An 18,234-nucleotide genomic window follows, 5' to 3' on the forward strand; every position below is an offset into this window, starting at 1 on the left:
AGATAACCAAAACAGAAAATTCATAAGGAAACACAAGCCTTAAATGACACATTAGATCAGATGAACCTAACTGATACCTTCAGGACAGTCCATCCAAACTCAGAAAAATAACACTTTCTTCTTAAGTGAACATGGAACATTCGCCAGGATCACATCTTGAATCACAAATCAAGCCTTGGTAAATTAAGAAAATTGAAATCATATCAAGTATATTTTCAGATGAAAACGCTTGGAGACTGGATGTCAATTACAGGGGAAGAACTGTAAAAAAAAAAAACATGAACACACGGAGATTAAAAATGTATATCTAAATAACCAACAGGTTACTAAAAAAATGAAAGGGCAAATAAAAAGATTCCTAGAAACAAATGACAATGAAAACCAATGACTCAAAATCTATGGGATGCAGCAAAAGCAGTTCTAAGAGGGAAGTTTACAGCAATATAATCTTACCTCAAGAAAAAATAGAAACATCAAATAGACAACCTAATATTACACATAAAGCAACAGAAAAAAGAAGAACAGTTATATTATTTTATGAACTTAAAAAATTGAGTTTAAGAACAGATAATTTGAAGATTATTTTTTGCCTTGGAAAGTAAGTATTTAAACCCTGGACACATGAGAGACTTATCTTAGAAATAAATTCTATCAGCCAGTGTTCTGGTGTGCCAGCAACAGAACCCATTCTATCAAGTTTAAGCAGGAAAAGGTTTATTAAAGACTATTCAGAAGTTCAAAGAAACTTCAGGAGGATGACAGTCAGACTGATCTTAACAAGGAACAGTCAAACCATTCCATGGGTGAGCCCACTGCTGACACCAAATATGAGGACCACCTCCCTCCATCACTGCTGCTTTGGCCACACCCATTTCAAATAAGGGGTCTACATGATGCCTGCTTCAATACACCCACTGCTTCTCACTCATGCTCTCAAGTTGATGTATCTGATTAGCAGGGCCTCAGTCATGGGCCTGCTAATCCTAGCTGTCAGAAAAGCTGGGAAAGTGAATTGGTGGGGGGGCGGGGGCGGTGGTGTTTAACTTGAGGAGACAAGACTTCTAGAATGGGAAATTACCCCCAAACATAGGAAAGATAGTCAAAGACTGGTGGGCAGGCAGATAACATGACCACATTAACCAAGAGAAATCAAATATTCAGTTGACTAGAAATAGAGACAACTCGTTGGAAAAGACCCTGATGCTGGGAAAGACTGAGGGCAAAAGGAGAAGGGGGCAGCAGAGGATGAGATGGTTGGACAGCATCACCCACTCAATGGACATGAATCTGAGCAAACTCTGGGAGACAGCAAAGGACAGGGAAGCCTGGTGTGCTGCAGTCCATGAGGTCACAGACAGTCAGACATAACTTAGTGACTGAACAACAGCAATAAAAAATCCTTTTGGTACTCTCACATGAGAATCTAACCATACATATGAGATATACACCATGTTGAATGCATAGTTGAGGTTCAGTTCATTGGCTCAGTCGTGTCTGACTCTTTGCAACCCCATGAACCGCAGCACGCCAGGCCTCCCTGTCCATCACCAATTCCTGGAGTTTGCTCAAACTCATGTCCATTGAGTCGGTGATGCCATCCAACCATCTCACCCTCTGTTGTCCCCTTCTCCTCCTGCCTTCAATCTTTCCCAGCATCAGGGTCTTTTCCAATAAGTCAGTTCTTCGCATCTGGTGGTCAAAGTATTGGAGTCTCAACTTCAACATCAGTCCTTCCAATGAATATTCAGGACTGATTTCCTTTAGGACGGACTGGCTGGATCTCCTTGCAGTCCAAGGGACTCTCAAGAGTCTTCTCCAACACCACAGTTCAAAAGCATCAATTCTTCGGCACTCAGCTTTCTTTCTAATTGAGGTTGTAAACTGAAATTTCAAGTTAAAGATAATGATTGAAGTCAAAACTAGAAAGAGGGGGAAAATCTATTCAAGTTTTCCATCAACTTTAACGACTGTGAGGATCTGATTTAAAATAGAGTATGTGCATATAACTCTTAGATCAGCTCAATTTATTTTTCCAGATTTTCTTTCCAATGAAAATAGAAATACAGCATCTTAGAGCCCAGGGAGAATAACTCTTCTGGTTTGACTCTATTGATGTTGACGAGAGGAAGATGAAGCCCAGGAAAGCTCAGTGATTTACTCAAGGGTCATTGTTGAAAAGAAATGATGTTGAAAGGCCAAATAGTTTCCTGTTGTTTGAAGAACTCCTTTTCAGAGCCTCCCACAGTAGAGTGGGGAAGCAAGCTGCTTTGATCAAAAGAGCTCAAATCTTGGCTCCCTTCAACATCCAACCAGAAAGGCTGATTGCACTCGCCATGTCCATTCTTTTGGAGAGATTTATCCCCGTCTCCTCCCAAGGATGCTGCATCCCAAAGCCTCAGACATGAAGAATGAGACCAATAAAATCAATTTCCACAGAGGCTATAATGTGGAAAATACTGCTTATTTTCCCCTGCTAAATCAAACAATTGAACCAGCTTTCCCTGCAAATCCTCTCCCTTCATTGTAGCATCATGACATTTATTTAACAAATATTTACTGGAGGCCTACTTTAACCATACAAGGCAATGGTCTAAATCTATTAGCTTTAGCGCTTTGGGATTAATTTGGAGAGCACAGCGGCCCACTCCATCTAATTAGTCTTTTCTTTAAAATATGGTAGAAAAACCCATCGGCTGTCATCACCATGAAATAGTGAGCAGTTGTTAAAGTGAATAAATAGCCTTTGAAGAACATGTTCTGATTCTTAGAAACATTTTTAAGGAACAGAATAGAACATTTTAAGGAGGATATGATGCTGAAAACAAATTTAATTAATTAGCTAATTAATGTAACTAAAGGCACCCAACTATGTTCTATATCTCTATAAGCATCACCACTGGATAATGGGAAAGGAGCACTAAGATGCTGGGCCATCCAAAGGACCAGTTAAAATTCTGTTGCTTGGTTCTTTGCCTAAGCAGTATCAATTGCCAGAGGACAAACTACTATTAGTGTTGATATGACCAAATGATAGAGAGTGGGGTGAGATAGTGAAAAGAGATTAGGTAAAGAGCAGGGACCCATGTTCAAGTCCAATACAGGCTCCAATAAAGATATGTGTGATCTTCACAAATCATTAAATCACTCTCAGCCCCAATATCTTAAAAACAAACAAGAGAGTCAGGAAAAAAGACAAATGAAGGAATGAGAGGGCTTCCCTGGTGGCTCAGTGGTAAAGAATCTGCCTGCAAATGCAGGTGATGTGGGTTCGATCCCTGGGTCAGTAAGATCCCCTGGAGAAGGAAATGGCAACCCACTCCAGTATTCTTGCCTGGGAAATCCCATGGATAAAGAAGCCTAGTGGGCTACAGTCCATGGAGTTGCAAAAGAGTCAGACACGACTTAACTAAACAACAATAACAAGGAGTGAGAAAATTTGCAAATCATATACCTGAATAGGGTTAATATCCAGAATATATAAAGAATTCCTACAACTCAACACTTTTTAAAAGTCTGATTAAAAAATGGATAAACAACTTGAATAGACATTTCTCCAAAGAAGATACAGAAATGGCCAACAAGCATATAAAAAGATGCTCAACACCACTAAACTTTAAGGAAAAGCAAACCAAAGCCACAATGAGATATCAACTCATACCCATTAGAAATGGCAAGTATTGGTGAGGATGAGGTGAAATCGGAACACTTGCACACTCTTGGCAAGAATGTATAATGGTATAGCCACTAAACAAAAGAGTACAGTGGCTCCTTACAGAATTAAAAATAGAACAATGGGATAAAATTTAAGTTTTAAGGCAAGACAAGAAAATTTAGCATAACATATTCTCTGTCTATATTGACTGCTCCCTTATGTGTGATGTGTGTCTTCATTTTACATTAACCATTAACCAAAGCCAGGAATGCCTGTTAGATCATTAAGATCAATGAGTTTTTTTACTTTTTCTGATGACAGCAGTGTAGCTCCTTAGAAGATTAATTTTTCCTTTCCTAGTTCCGTAAAGGGTCATGGTGACCTGTTGCTTGCTTAGTTCAAGTTTATCTGGACTACGTATCTCTGGTAAACTTTATGTAAAATGTCAGCGTGTCATTTTGATGTATAATCCTTTGCCTTGAAAATGTGTAAGACTACGCCTTTGATTTCTAACAAAAAGAATAGTCCTCGGAGTTTTCTGAAGACTGTCTCCTGGGTTATATCTGTCAGACTGGCTTGAACAAAGTTCTCTATTTCACCTTTAGATTGACTTTTTATTTTTACCTAAAAGAATTATCATGTTATTCTACTTCTGGGTATATACCCAAATATTGAAAGCAGAACCCAAATGTATTTTTGTATACCTATGTTCACAGCAGCATTATTCACAATAGCCAAAAAGTAGAAGTAACCCAAGTGTAAATTCATGGATTGATGAACAAAATGTAGTATATACACAAAATGGTATATTATTTAGCCTTGAAGAGGAAGAAAATTCTCATATGCTACAACACGAATGAACCTTGAAGACATTATGATAAGTGAAATAAGTCAGTCATAAAAGAAAAAATGCTATATGATCCCACTTATATAGGGTTCCCAGAGTAGTCAAGTTCATAGAGGCAGAAAATAGAATGGTCCAGGAAATGAGGGAAGGTCAAAATGGGGATTCATTGTTTAACGGGTACTGAGTTTCAGTTTGGGAAGATATTTTTAAAAGTTCTAGAAGTTCTAGAAAGGGATGGTCATAGTGAGTACATGACAAAGGGAATGTACTTAATGCCACCCAAGTGTTCACATGAAAATAGTTTAAATGGTAAATTTTGTGTTATCTACATCTTACCATGATTTTTTTTAAAAAAAGAGTCAGGAGACTAATACCTGCCTGGAATAACCCACAGAGCTGTGGTGCAATCACATGTGGGGCCTTGTACAAATGAATTAATAGCAATAAGCTCCCAGAACCATCTCCCTAATCTGATGTTGTGGAGAGCTCCAGACCACAATTTCAAGCCACAGCAGTGTCTCCCATCTCGTATCCTCAGTCCGTCGTGTAACTCTAGCAGACAGCTCTGGGGCCCTGGGTACCATTCCCGCCATACCCATGACTGAATTCACATTAGCTCCTGAGGCCAGTTCCCTGTGACTCAGACTCCCCAGGCCCTGACAGTGCCCTCCTTGAGGGGTGCCAGAGTCACCTGCCTGCTGGCCCAGGGCCCTCTCCCACATGGGCTACAAACCTCTCTTCACACAGGGAAGCAACCAAAGTGTGAGGCAGATAACCAGACGGCCTCAGGGCAGCCCTCAGTCAAAGGGAAACAGACCCAGCAGATTAATGCTCCACATCCTGTCCCTCCAAGGAGACAGTCTCATAGACATCCTGGGTCAGGCGGTCCCACAGCAGAAGCGATGCAATCCCATTGCCTCCAACTAGTGACCTCCTTGGAGAAGGCAATGGCACCCCACTCCAGTACTCTTGCCTGGAAAATCCCATGGACGGAGGAGCCTCGTAGGCTGCAGTCCATGGGGTCACGAAGAGTCAGACATGACTGCACGACTTCACTTTCACTTTTCACTTTTATGCATTGGAGAAGGAAATGGCAACCCACTCCAGTGTTCTTGCCTGGAGAATCCCAGGAATGGGGTGGCACAGTTGGACACGACTGAAGTGACTTAGCAGCAGCAGTAGCAGCAGTGACCTCCTTAGCAGACCACACCCGGGCTTTACCCCATCCTTGTCTTACTGTTCCCACTCTTCACTCTGGTTGCCCAGAGTCACATCCCAGATAAACTACCTGAAATCAAATCTAGATCTCAGGAAAGCCAGTTAAAAACACTATGGCCCATAATACTTTTTATGATTCTTAATTTTATATCAATTTCTTTAACATTTTATAACTTAACTGTGTTTTAGATATAAGCAGTTCTTAGCTGTGTTCTAGAGTATATTATCAATCTATAAATATTTTGAGACTTGAAAAATATTTTCTTACCTTGGAAGATGACTGGGTTCCCAAGCCAGCACACAGAGTTCCTCCTTTAAAGTCCAATGGGAAGAGATGATTAGGGAAGGATTTTCCATGCAAAACTTTGACCTGAAACTTACAGAATAACCAATAGCACAAGGACAAAAGAACCATACATTGAAGAACTGAAGAAGAGAAAACTATCTGAGCTTCTCACCCAACCGTATAGTCACACAGCTCTTTAAGACTTAACTATAGGCATTTCTAAAGGCAAGTTGCCTGCGATCAAAAGACCAAGTTTTCTGCCACCCCAGAGGTACTAAAGGTAGATTGATGAACACTCAAAGCTGAAAAGCAAGAGAGGTGGTATTCATTTTGTTTCAGAAGAAGACAAGACTGGATCAGTGAAGCTATTTGGGGATTGAACTTTTCCAGGGATTTTTGCTTTCTGTGTCATAACAATAACTCCAGAACAAGCTGACCTGACTTGCAATGAAGGTGAGGGGAAGGGATGATCCGAGAAAGGGATGGGGATAGATATTCTATAAAACACCTGATCAGTAATCTTCAGCCTTCATAGAATTGAAAATAATTAAGGCCTTGCCCTGGATTAAACCTTCCCTTAAGGAAATGTTGTAGCTGGTTTGGTCTTCTATCCAGACCACTAAAACTTTCTCCATATCTTATAATAAATAAGGCTGTTTCACTTTCTTATAGTGAGTTCACTGGGGTGGCCATTTTATTTTTTTTTAAGAACTTTACCTTTGCATTCAAGCTTGGCTAACTCTTTAATGCAAGAGGTCTAGCTTTCAGCCTATCTCTACTTAAACCAAGATACTTCATTTAAGTTGAGACATGTGTGACTCTTCCTTTCATTTGAACACTTACAGACCATTGCAGGGTTATTAATTGGCCTAATTTCAGTATTGTTGTGTCTCAGGGAATAGGAAGGCTCAAGGAGAGGGAGAGAGATGGGTAATGGCCAATCAGTTGTAATAGGCAGAACACACAACATTTATCAAGGTTGTCATTTTGTATGGGCAAAGTTCATGGTGCCCATAGCACTAATATCCAAGAACTAAAACATTACCAGCAACCCGAAAGCACTCCCTAGAGTAACCAATATTGTGACTTCTAAGAGCACAGTTTAGTTTTCCTGCTTCTGTATAATATAAATGTGATCTTACAGTAATGCCCTTTTGTGTCTGGATTCTTTTACACAACAGTGTGAGATTCATCCATATTGTTGCATGTAGTTACAAGTGAATCATTCACATTACGTATAGAATGCCACAGTGAAAGTGTGTCGCAATTCATTTATCCATGCCGTTATCGACGGGCAGTTCCCAGTTTGGGCCTTTTATGAATGGGCTGCTGGGAATATTTTGTACATTTCTTTTGAGGAACAATTATACATGTTTCACCCAGGAACGAAATTGCTTGATACAGATATGTGCAGCTCCAAAAGATACCGCCAAACATTTTTCCTAAAGAGCTGTACCAATCTGTACTCTTACCAGCAAGGAACAGTGTGAAAAGGCAAAAAGATATGACACTGAAAGATGAACTCCCCAGGACTGTAGGTGCCCAATATGTGACTGGAGAAGAGTGGAGAAATAATTACAGAGAGAATGAAGAGACATAGCCAAAGCAAAAACAACGCCCAGTTGTGAACGTGACTGGTGATGAAAGTCAAGTCTAATGCTGTAAAGAACAATATTGCACACGACCCTGGGATGTTAGGTCCATGAATCAAGGTAAATTGGAAATGTTGGCCGTCTCAAACAGGAGATGGCAAGAGTAAACACTGACATCTTAGGAATCAGTGAACTAAAATGGACTGGAATGGGCAAATTTATTTCAGATGACCATTATATCAACTATTGGGGGCAAGAAGAAATGGAGTGGCCTTTATAGCCCACAAAAGAGTCCAAAATGCAATACTTGGGTGCAGTCTCAAAAACAACAGAATGATCTCTTAGTTTCCAAGGCAAACCATTCAATAGCACAGTAATTCAAGTCTATGCCCCAACCATTAAGGCAGAAGAAGCTGAAGTTGTACTCTTCCATGAAGACCTATAAGATGTTCTACAACTAACACCAAAAAAAGATGTCCTTTTCAATCATAGGGGACTTGAATGCAAAAGTAGGAAGTCAAGAGATACCTGGAGTAACAGGCAAGCTTGGCCTTAAAGTACAAAATGAAGCAGGGCAAAGACTAACAGAGTTTTGACAAGAGAACACACTGGTCATAGCAAACACCCTTTTCCAACAACACAAGACACAATTCTACACATGAACATAACCAGATAGTCAATACCAAAATCAGATTGACTACATATTCTTTGCAGTTGAAGATGGAGAACTCTATACAGTCAGCAAAAACAAGACTGGGAGCTGACTATGGCTCAGATCATGAACTCCTTATTGTAAAATTCAGACTTAAATTGAAAAAGGGTCTAGGGAAAACCACTAGACCAATCAGGTATGACCTAAATTAAATCCCTTATAATTATACAATGTAAGTGACAAATAGATTCAAAGGATTAGATCTGATAGAGTGCCTTAAGAACTATTGACAGAGATTCTTGACACTGTATAGGATGCAGTGATTAAGATCATCCCTAAGAAAAAGAAATGCAAAAAGGCAAAATGGTTGTCTGAGGAGGCCTTACAAATAAAAGAGAAAAGAAGAGAAGCTAAAAGCAAAAGAGAAAAGGAAAAATATACCCATTTGAATGCAGAGTTCCAAAGAACAGCAAGGAGAGATAATAAAGCCTTCCTCAGCGATCAATGCAAAGAAATAGAGAAAAACAATAGAATGGGAAAGACTAGAGTTCTCTTCAAGAAAATTAGAGCTATTAAGGGAACATTTCATGCAAAGATGGGCACAATAATGAACAGAAATGGTATGGACCTAACAGAGGCAGAAGATATTAAGAAGAGGTGGCAAGAATACACAGAAGAACTATACAAAAAAGACCTTAATGACCTAGATAACCACGATGGTATGATCACTCACCTAGATCCAGATATCTTGGAATGCAAAATCAAGTGGGCCTTAAGAAGCATCACTACAAACAGAGCTAGTGGAGGTGATGGAATTCCAGTTGAGCTATTCCAAATCCTAAAAGATGATGCTGTGAAAGTGCTGCACTCAAGATGCCAGCAAATTTGGAAAACTCAGCAGTGGCCACAGGACTGGAAAAGGTCAATTTTCATTCCAATCCCAAAGAAAGACAATGCCAAAGAATGTTCAAACTACCACACAATTGCACTCATCTCACATGCTAGCAAAACAGTGCTAAATATCCTCCAAGCCAGGCTTCAGCAATACATGAACCGTGAACTTCCACATGTTCAAGCTGGATGTAGAAAAGACAGAGGAACCAGAGATCAAATTGCCAACATCTGTTGGATTATCAAAAAAGCAAGAGAGTTCCAGAAAAAATCTACTTCTGTTTTACTGTCTCCACCAAAGCCTTTGACTGTGTGGATCACAACAAACTGTGGAAAATTCTTCAAGAGATGGGAATACAAGACTACCTTACCTGCCTCCTGAGAAATATGTATGCAGGTCAAGAAGCAACAGTTAGAACCAGACATGGAACAACAGACTGGTTCCAAAATGGGAAAGGAGTACATCAAGGCTGTATATTGTCAGCCAGCTTATTTAACTTATATGCAGAGTACATCATGTGAAATGCCAGGCTGGATGAAGCCCAAGCTGGAATCAAGGTTGCTGGGAAAAATATCAATAACCTCAGATATGCAGATGACACCACCCTTATGGCAGAAAGTGAAGAAGAACTAAAGAGACTCTTGATGGAAGTGAAAGAGGAGAGCGAAAAAGTTGGCTTAAAACTCAACATTCAGAAAACTAAGATCATGGCATCTGGTCCCATCACTTCATGGCAAATAGATGGGGAAATAATGGAAACAGTGAGAGACTTTATTTTGGGGGGCTCCAAAATCACTGCAGATGGTGACTGCAGCCATGAAATTAAAAGATGCTTGCTCCTTGGAAGAAAAGCTATGACCAACCTAGACAGCATATTAAAAAGCAGAGACATTACTTTGCCAACAAAGGTCTGTCTAGTCATAGCTATGGTTTTTCCAGTGATCATGTATGGATGTGAGAGTTGGACTATAAAGAAAGCTGACTGCCGAAGAATTGATGCTTTTGAACAGTGGTACTGGAGAAGACTCTTGAGAGTCCCTTGAACTGCAAGGAGATCCAACCAGTTCATCCTGAAAGAAATCAGTCCTGAATATTCATTGGAAGGACTGATGCTGAAGCTGAAGCTCCAATATTTTGACCACCTGATGCAAAGAACTGACTCATTTGAAAAGACCCTGATGCTGGGAAAGATTGAAGGCAGGAAGAAAAGGGGACAACAGAGGATGAGATGGTTGGATGGCATCACTGACTTGATGGGCATGAGCTTGAGCAAACTCTGAGAGTTGGTGATGGACAGGAGAGCCTGGAGTGCTGCAGTCCATGTGGTTTCAAAGAGTTGGACACGACTGAGAGACTGAACTGAACTGAACCAGCAGAGATGAGAGTTCCGGGGTTGCCCCATCCTTCCCAACATTTTCTACTTTTCATGTTAGTTATCCTAGTTGATTTGTAATTGTATGGCTGGAAGCTTGTTTCTGAAAATGCCCGCTTCTTATAAAAATTCTTTAATCTGGGTAGGTTTTAAAAACAAAGAAAAGTGGAAACTGGGGAAGAATAAATTAGAGAGAACTTGATTTGTAATGTATCCCTTGCTTTACTCTTTTGGGTTCCTATTATATGCACATGTTAATTTGAAAAACATATAGTTTCCTATAATCCTGAGGTTCAGAAACTGGAGGATGATAAGACTTTTACTACTTAGAAATATGTTACTACTTTCCTAAGTTAACTGAGGGCTGTGCACTGATAATGATATTTGTTGTTGTTTAGTCCCTGTCATGTCCGACTCTTGGCAACCCCATGGACTGTAGCACGCCAGGCTTCCCTGTCCTCCACGATCTCCCAGGGTTTGCTCAAACTCATGTCCATTGAGTTGGTGATGCCATCAAACTATCTCATCCTCTGTCACCCCCTTCTCCTCTTGCCTTCAATTTCTCCCAGCATTAGCGTCTTTCCCAATGAGTCGGCTCTTTGCATCAGCTGGCCAAAGTATTGGAGCTTCAGCTTCAGTCCTTCCAATGAATATTCAGGACTGATTACCTATAGGATGGACTGGCTGGATCTCCCTGCAGTCCAAGGGACTCTCAAGAGTCTTCTCCAGCAATTTGAAAGCATCAGTTCTTCAGTGCTCAGCCTTCTGTATGGTCCAACTCTCACATCTATACATGACTACTGGAAAAACTACACTTTTGGCTATACAGACTTTTGTCAGGAAAGTGATGTCTCTGCTTTTTAATATACTGGCTAGATTTGTCATAGCTTTTCTTCCAAGCAGCAAGCATCTTTTAATTTCGGGCTCCAGTCAATGTCCTTCATGATTTTGGAGCACAGAAAACAAAGTCTGTCACTCTTTCCAATTTTTCCCATCTATTTGCCATGAAGTGATGGGACCAGATGCCATGATATTCATTTGTTGAATGTTGAGTTTTAAGCTAGCTTTTTCACTCTTCTCTTTCACCCTCATCAAGAAGCTCTTTAGTTCCTCTTTGCTTTCTGTCATTAGAGTGGTATTAGATGCATATCTGAGGTTGTTGATATTTCTCCTGGCAATCTTGATTCCAGCTTGTGCTTCATTCAGCCCAGCATTTCACATGATGTACTCTTCATATAAGTTAAGTAAGTAGGGTGACAATATACAGCCTTGACATACTCCTTTCCCAATTTTGACCCAGTTCATTGTTTTATGTCTGGTTCTAACTTTTGCTTCTTGACCTGCATACAGTTTTCTCAGAAAGCAGGTAAAGTGGTCTGGAATTCCCATCTCTTAAGAATTTTCCAGTTTTTTTGTGATTCACATAGTCAAAGGCTTTAGTGCAAACAATGCAGAAGCAGCAATATATGTCTTTTTGGAATTTCCTTGCCTTTTATATAATCCAAAGGATGTTGGCAATTTGATGTCTGGTTCCTCTGCCTTTTCTAAACCCATTGTGTACATCTGGAGGTTCATGTACTGTTGAAACCTAGCTTGAAGGATTTTGAGCCTTACTTTGCTAGTATGTGAAATGAGAGCAATTGAACAGTAGTTTGAACATTTTTTTGTCATTGCCCTTCTTTGGGATTGGAATGAAAACTGACCTTTTCCAGTCCTGTGGCCACTGCTGAGTTTTCCAAATTTGCTGACATATTGAGTGCAGCACTTTAACAGCATCATCTTCTAGGATTTGAAATAGCTCAACTGGAATTCCATCACCTCCACTAGCTTTGCTTGTAGTAGTGCTTCCTAAAGCCCACTTAACTTCACACTCCAGGATGTCTGGCTCTAGGTGAGTGACCACACCATTGTGTCTATCCAGGGCGTTAAGACTTTTTTTGTACAATTCTTCTCTAATTTCTTGTCACCTCTTCTTAATCTCTTCTTCTGTGAGGTCCTGGCCATTTCTATCCTTTATTGAGCCCATCTTTGCATGAAATATTCCCTTGGTATCTCCAATTTTCTAGAAGAGATCTCTAGTCTTTCCCATTCTTGGTTTTCTGCTATTTCTTTGCACTGTTCACTTAAGGTTTTCTTATCTCTCCTTGTTATTCTTTGGAACTCTGCATTCAAATGGGTCTTTCCCTTTCTCCTTTGCCTTTCACTACTCTCTTTTTCTCATCTATTTGTAAGGCCTCCTCAGACAACCACTTTACTTTCTTGCATTTAAACTAAAGTCATATACCAGCTCGGAGAAGGCAATGGCACCCCACTCCAGTACTCTTGCCTGGAAAATCCCATGGACGGAGGAGCCTGGTGGGCTGCAGTCCATGGGGTCGCTACAAGTCGGACACGACTGAGCGACGTCACTTTCACTTTTCACCTTCATGCATTGGAGAAGGAAATGGCAACCCACTCCAGTATTCGTGCCTGGAGAATCCCAGGGACGGGGGAGCCTGGTGGGCTGCCGTCTATGGGGTCGCACAGAGTCGGACACGACTGAAGTGACTTAGCAGCAGTAGCAGCAGCATATACCAGCTTGTACCCAAAAAATGCTTTACATGGACAAAGATTTCTACTATCATCACCAGGCTAAAAGCCCTCACCAGATCCTCTTCAGAATCAACTGATGAATAAAACAGTGATGTGCAAACCAATAGGAAACAGAAATGAGAAAACAGCAGGCTTTTTGTAAGAAAGACAAAGGGAGGGGAATCTTTCAGTCCAGCCCAAAAGAGTTTCCCATCAAATATCAACTCCTCAGCGAGGTCCTCATGTCTAATACGTCCTGGGCTGAATACCACTCCCACCCCACCACCCAGGACATTTTCTTTATGCCATCATCTCTACCTTCTCATGCCGCACACCCATCAACCTGGTGAGTATGTCCCCTGAAGGGTCTAAACCAAGACATGGGGTTGTCCCCAGAGTATGACTCCTAAATCAGGAACTGTGTGTGGCAGCTGATGGGCCATACAGACATCACATGCCAACCCCACGGGAGAAGGGGACCTTTGGCCTCTGCTCCACCCTCTCCCATTTAAAGAAGCAAACGAAGTCTCACTGATCTTTCAAAGATGAAGGAAATCGAGGTTAGATTGCCTATCTCGGGAATTATGGTATTCCCTTTCCTCTACCTACTTAAAGCATCAAAGTTTCAGTATGCCTGGACAAGCCAGGGATCACACACAATCTGAGAGTCATCTTGGGGATGATGGCCTGAACGGGGCAGACTGTTTTCTGTCAGTAACTAATTGTATGTCCAGTGAATCTAAACTTCTCTTGATCAGGGGAAGGGACCTCTGTGTTGGGTCAGGTGAGTGGGAAGGGCCATGAGTTGGATGAGGTTACAAAGAGTTTGGGAAGTTATTTTCAGAAAAACAGTTTCCTAAAAAGGAAGAATAAAGTCTCTCTAAAGACCATGATCTCTGCTGTCATTTGACCTGGCTGCAGTCCTCCTCTCAGTTCGGTGCTTACTATTGGCATGATCTTGGGAAGGTTCCCATTTAACCTGTGTGCCTCAGTATTGTCATCAATAAAATGGGAATGGCAAAGTACCTACCTCTTGGGGTTACTGTGAAGATCACACGATGCCTATGAAGCACTTAGAACAGCTAACTCCACACAGTAAGTGCTCATAAGTTGTAGTTTCTGGGTTTTCTTTTTTTAAAGAAAAAGAGGAAAAGGGCACTTGACTGAAGAAGACTGGCTACTTATGTTGTTAGAAGGCATTGAAGGAAAGGCAGGAGAGGAGAGAAAATTTCAGAGCTAGAAATAGAACTTGGGAAGCAATTGTCATGCTGGGAGGACAGCCTGGGAGACTGGGGGTTTCCAGAATTTACAGGAACATTGGCTACAGGGTTTTTCTGTGGCATCCAGGAAACTGTACAAGTTGGCAGATCTGTGAGCTCTGAGAGAAGCATTTTTACCTGTGGTGGAAAGAAGCTCTGAACAGTCCAGCAAAAGTGGAAACACCACTATTTCCCCAGAAACTAGGAATGGGCAGAAGTTAAAGGCAGGAATAGGAGCCAGAGGTATCCTCCTAGCCAGCTCAAGCAAGTGCTTGCTGATTACAAGAGAAATGAAAAAAAAAAGAATGTGGGAAAAGGCTGGTTTTTGCTCTAAGTATACGCTAAGCCAATTGCAAGAAAAGAATCTGAAAAGCCACCTGGCTTTGACTTGAATTTTACATAAGTAAACAGGGCCCCTAGCAGGGGAGGAACTGTGTGATGTGGGTTAACGCGACTGTCGTGCTGGGATCATGTTGACTGCGGCCACTGCAGTGGGCAGAGGGAATGAAGCTCAGATGACCCTTGAACAACACAGGTTTGAAATGACAGGTCCACTTATACATGGATTTTTTTTCAATAGTAAATACTACAGTTATATGGAATTTCAGGTTTCCCAGGTGGCTCAGTGTTAAAGAATTCACCTGCCAATGCAGGAGACTCGGATTCTGTCTCTGGGTTGGGGAAATCCCCTGGAGAAGGAAATGGCAACCCACTCCAGTATTCTTGCCTGGGAAATCCCATGGACAGAGGAGCCTGGAGGGCTACAGTCAATGGGGTCGCAAAGAGTCAGACACGACTTAGCAACTAAACAACAAATATGCTGTTTGCTGGTGGTTGAATCTGAGGATGCTGAATCATGGATACAGAGGAACTGCTGATAAGGAGGCAGATTTCCAACTGTTCAGAGGATTGGCTTCCCTAATTCCTGAGTTATCCTGGCACCAGCTGGACTACCAGGAAAGATAAAATGAGGAATGGCTGTGTACCCAGGGAAGAGAGTTTTAGATAAAAAGCTCATCTCTCATCAACCCTTTATGATGATCCCCAGCAGTGGCAACAAAAAATAACTGAGATTAGTGGCAATGAAAAAATATAAGGGAAGTGAAACCTTCTGTTTGGGGGCTAATTGGGAGAACTTGGACCAAAGGACATCTCACATATATTTGATAATCCCTAATATTCCTTCTATTTATAGCAGAGGTTGAAAACTCATATGCCTTCCAGGTAACGTGAGTACATGAACCAAGCTATGAGAGTAGAACAACTAACTGGGTGTGGGACAGACTGCAAACAGGAAGGCGAAACAGAAAGGAATCCACATTCAATTACAAAAAAAAACAACAACAACACTGACCCTGCCAAAGGAAACATAGAAGCCAGCTCCATTTCTACGTCACCAGTTTGCAAACACTGTTCCACATGATGTTAAAACATAAAACATGTTCAATGGTTTAAAGGCTAAAACATTTTTAGTCTAAAAAGCTCTATGTAGCCACAGGACTGGAAAAGGTCAGTTTTCATTCCAATCCCAAAGAAAGGCAATGCCAAAGAATACTCAAACTACCTCACAATTGCACTCATCTCACACGCTAGTAAAGTAATGCTCAAAATTCTCCCAGCCAGGCTTCAGCAATACGTGAACCATGAACTTCCAGATGTTCAAGCTGGTTTTAGAAAAGGCAGAGGAACCAGAGATCAAATTGCCAACATCCGCTGGATCATTGAAAAAGCAAGAGAGTTCCAGAAAAACATCTATTTCTGCTTTATTAACTATGCCAAAGCCTTTGATCACAATAAACTGTGGATCACCATTTATTATATTACAATAAAGCATTACAATAAAGTGTGAATCACAATAAACTGTGGACAATTCTGAAAGAGATGGGAATACCAGACCACCTGACCTGCCTCTTGAGAAACCTATATGCAGGTCAGGAGGCAACAGTTAGAACTGGACATGGAACAGACTGGTTCCAAATAGGAAAAGGAGTACATCAAGGCTGTATATTGTCACCCTGCTTATTTAACTTACATGCAGAGTACATCATGAGAAACGCTGGGCTAGATGAAGCACAAGTTGGAATCAAGATTGCCAGGAGAAATATCAATAACCTCAGATATGCAGATGACACCACCCTTATGGCAGAAAGTGAAGAAGAACTAAAGAGCCTCTTGATGGAAGTGAAAGAGGAGAGTGAAAAAGTTGGCTTAAAGCTCAATATTCAGAAAACTAAGATCATGGCATCTGGTCCCATCACTTCATGGCAAATAGATGGGGAAACAGTGGAAACAGTGGGAGACTTTATTTTGGGGGGCTCCAAAATCACTGCAGATGGTGACTGCAGCCATGAAATTAAAAGACGCTTACTCCTTGGAAGGAAAGTTATGACCAACCTAGATAGCATATTAAAAAGCAGAGACATTACTTTGCCAACAAAGGTCCATCTAGTCAAGGCTATGGTTTTTCCAGTAGTCATGTATGGATGTGAGAGTTGGACTATAAAGAAAGCTGAGCGCTGAAGAATTGATGCTTTTGAACTGTGGTGTTGGAGAAGACTCTTGAGAGTCCCTTGGACTACAAGGAGATCCAACCAGTCCATCCTAAAGGAGATCAGTCCTGGGTGTTCATTGGAGGCACTGATGCTGAAGCTGAAACTCCAGTACTTTGGCCACCTGATGCGAAGAGCTGACTCATTTGAAAAGACCCTGATGTTGGGAAAGATTGAGGGCAGGAGGAGAAGGGGACGACAGAGGATGAGATGGTTGGATGGCATCACCGATTCAATGGACATGAATTTGGGTAACCTCTGACAGTTGGTAATGGACAGGGAGGCCTGGCGTGCTGTGGTTCATGGGGTCGCAAAGAAACATCCATTCTTACGTAGGATCATACAGCTAGTACCATGCTGTTTCAAACATCATGAATATTTACCGTTTTGACTAAACCCAAATGTCTTCGTAGGAGGCCGAAGACTTCAGTGCTATATGATTTTCTTCATCTCATTGCTCCAGCAGAGAACAGAGAACATGGGCAGCCTCCCAAGAACAGCTACCACAGAACTCACTCCCCAGGTGGCATCCAGCCACCTCAGCACTTGGTACTTTGGAAATGGGGCACAAGGCCTTCAGAGATCACACCAATAACCTTTCTGTATCTCCCTGACTTCATGCTTCTTGAGGACAAATAGGGGGTGTCTCCCTCACAGAACTGTGAGGAGTAAATAACACTGTGTGTATAAAAGGCTTAATGTAGTGCCCGGCACATTGTAAGCACCAAGTGAGCTGTGGATATGATTAGCTATTATGGGAATTTCTGGCGCAGGAATTTTTTGTAATCGATCTAATTGGAGTGGCAGCGGGGCGGGGGCGGGGGGTGGTGAGGTAGAACAAACCGAGAAACTGAAGAAAAACAAAATTATTTCAACAGCTGCTTATTAGTCATTTTAGAAAAGGTGAAAGTGGACAGTTGTCTAAATAAATTAAATTCCCTTCATTTAAATACAAATATTTGTGGATACATGTGTACACTTAGATACACACAGAATTCTGGAGAAATAGTTAACAGATAATAGCGGTTATCTCCACGGACACCTTGACCTGGGAACAGCAACTGGGGAAAGACTTTTAAATTTTTGCCAGGTGTCTATATTATCTACTGAAATTTTTCAATTCATTTTTAAATTAATTGCTGCTAGTTTAAAACCTCTCCTAAATTTTGTTGAAGGCGGACAAACTGAAATCGAGAATGGCCGTTTTCCGTTTTTAACTGTCGAGCGCGGATACCGCCCCCTAGCGCCTGGTACCCGCCACCACAACGTCTTTATTAAGCCCTGCGCCAAGTTGCTTCAGTCCTGTCTGACTCTTTGTGGCCCCGTGGACTATAGACCACCAGG

This window comes from Cervus canadensis, chromosome 6 (genome assembly GCF_019320065.1).
Source record: "Cervus canadensis isolate Bull #8, Minnesota chromosome 6, ASM1932006v1, whole genome shotgun sequence".
Lineage (NCBI taxonomy): Eukaryota > Metazoa > Chordata > Mammalia > Artiodactyla > Cervidae > Cervus > Cervus canadensis.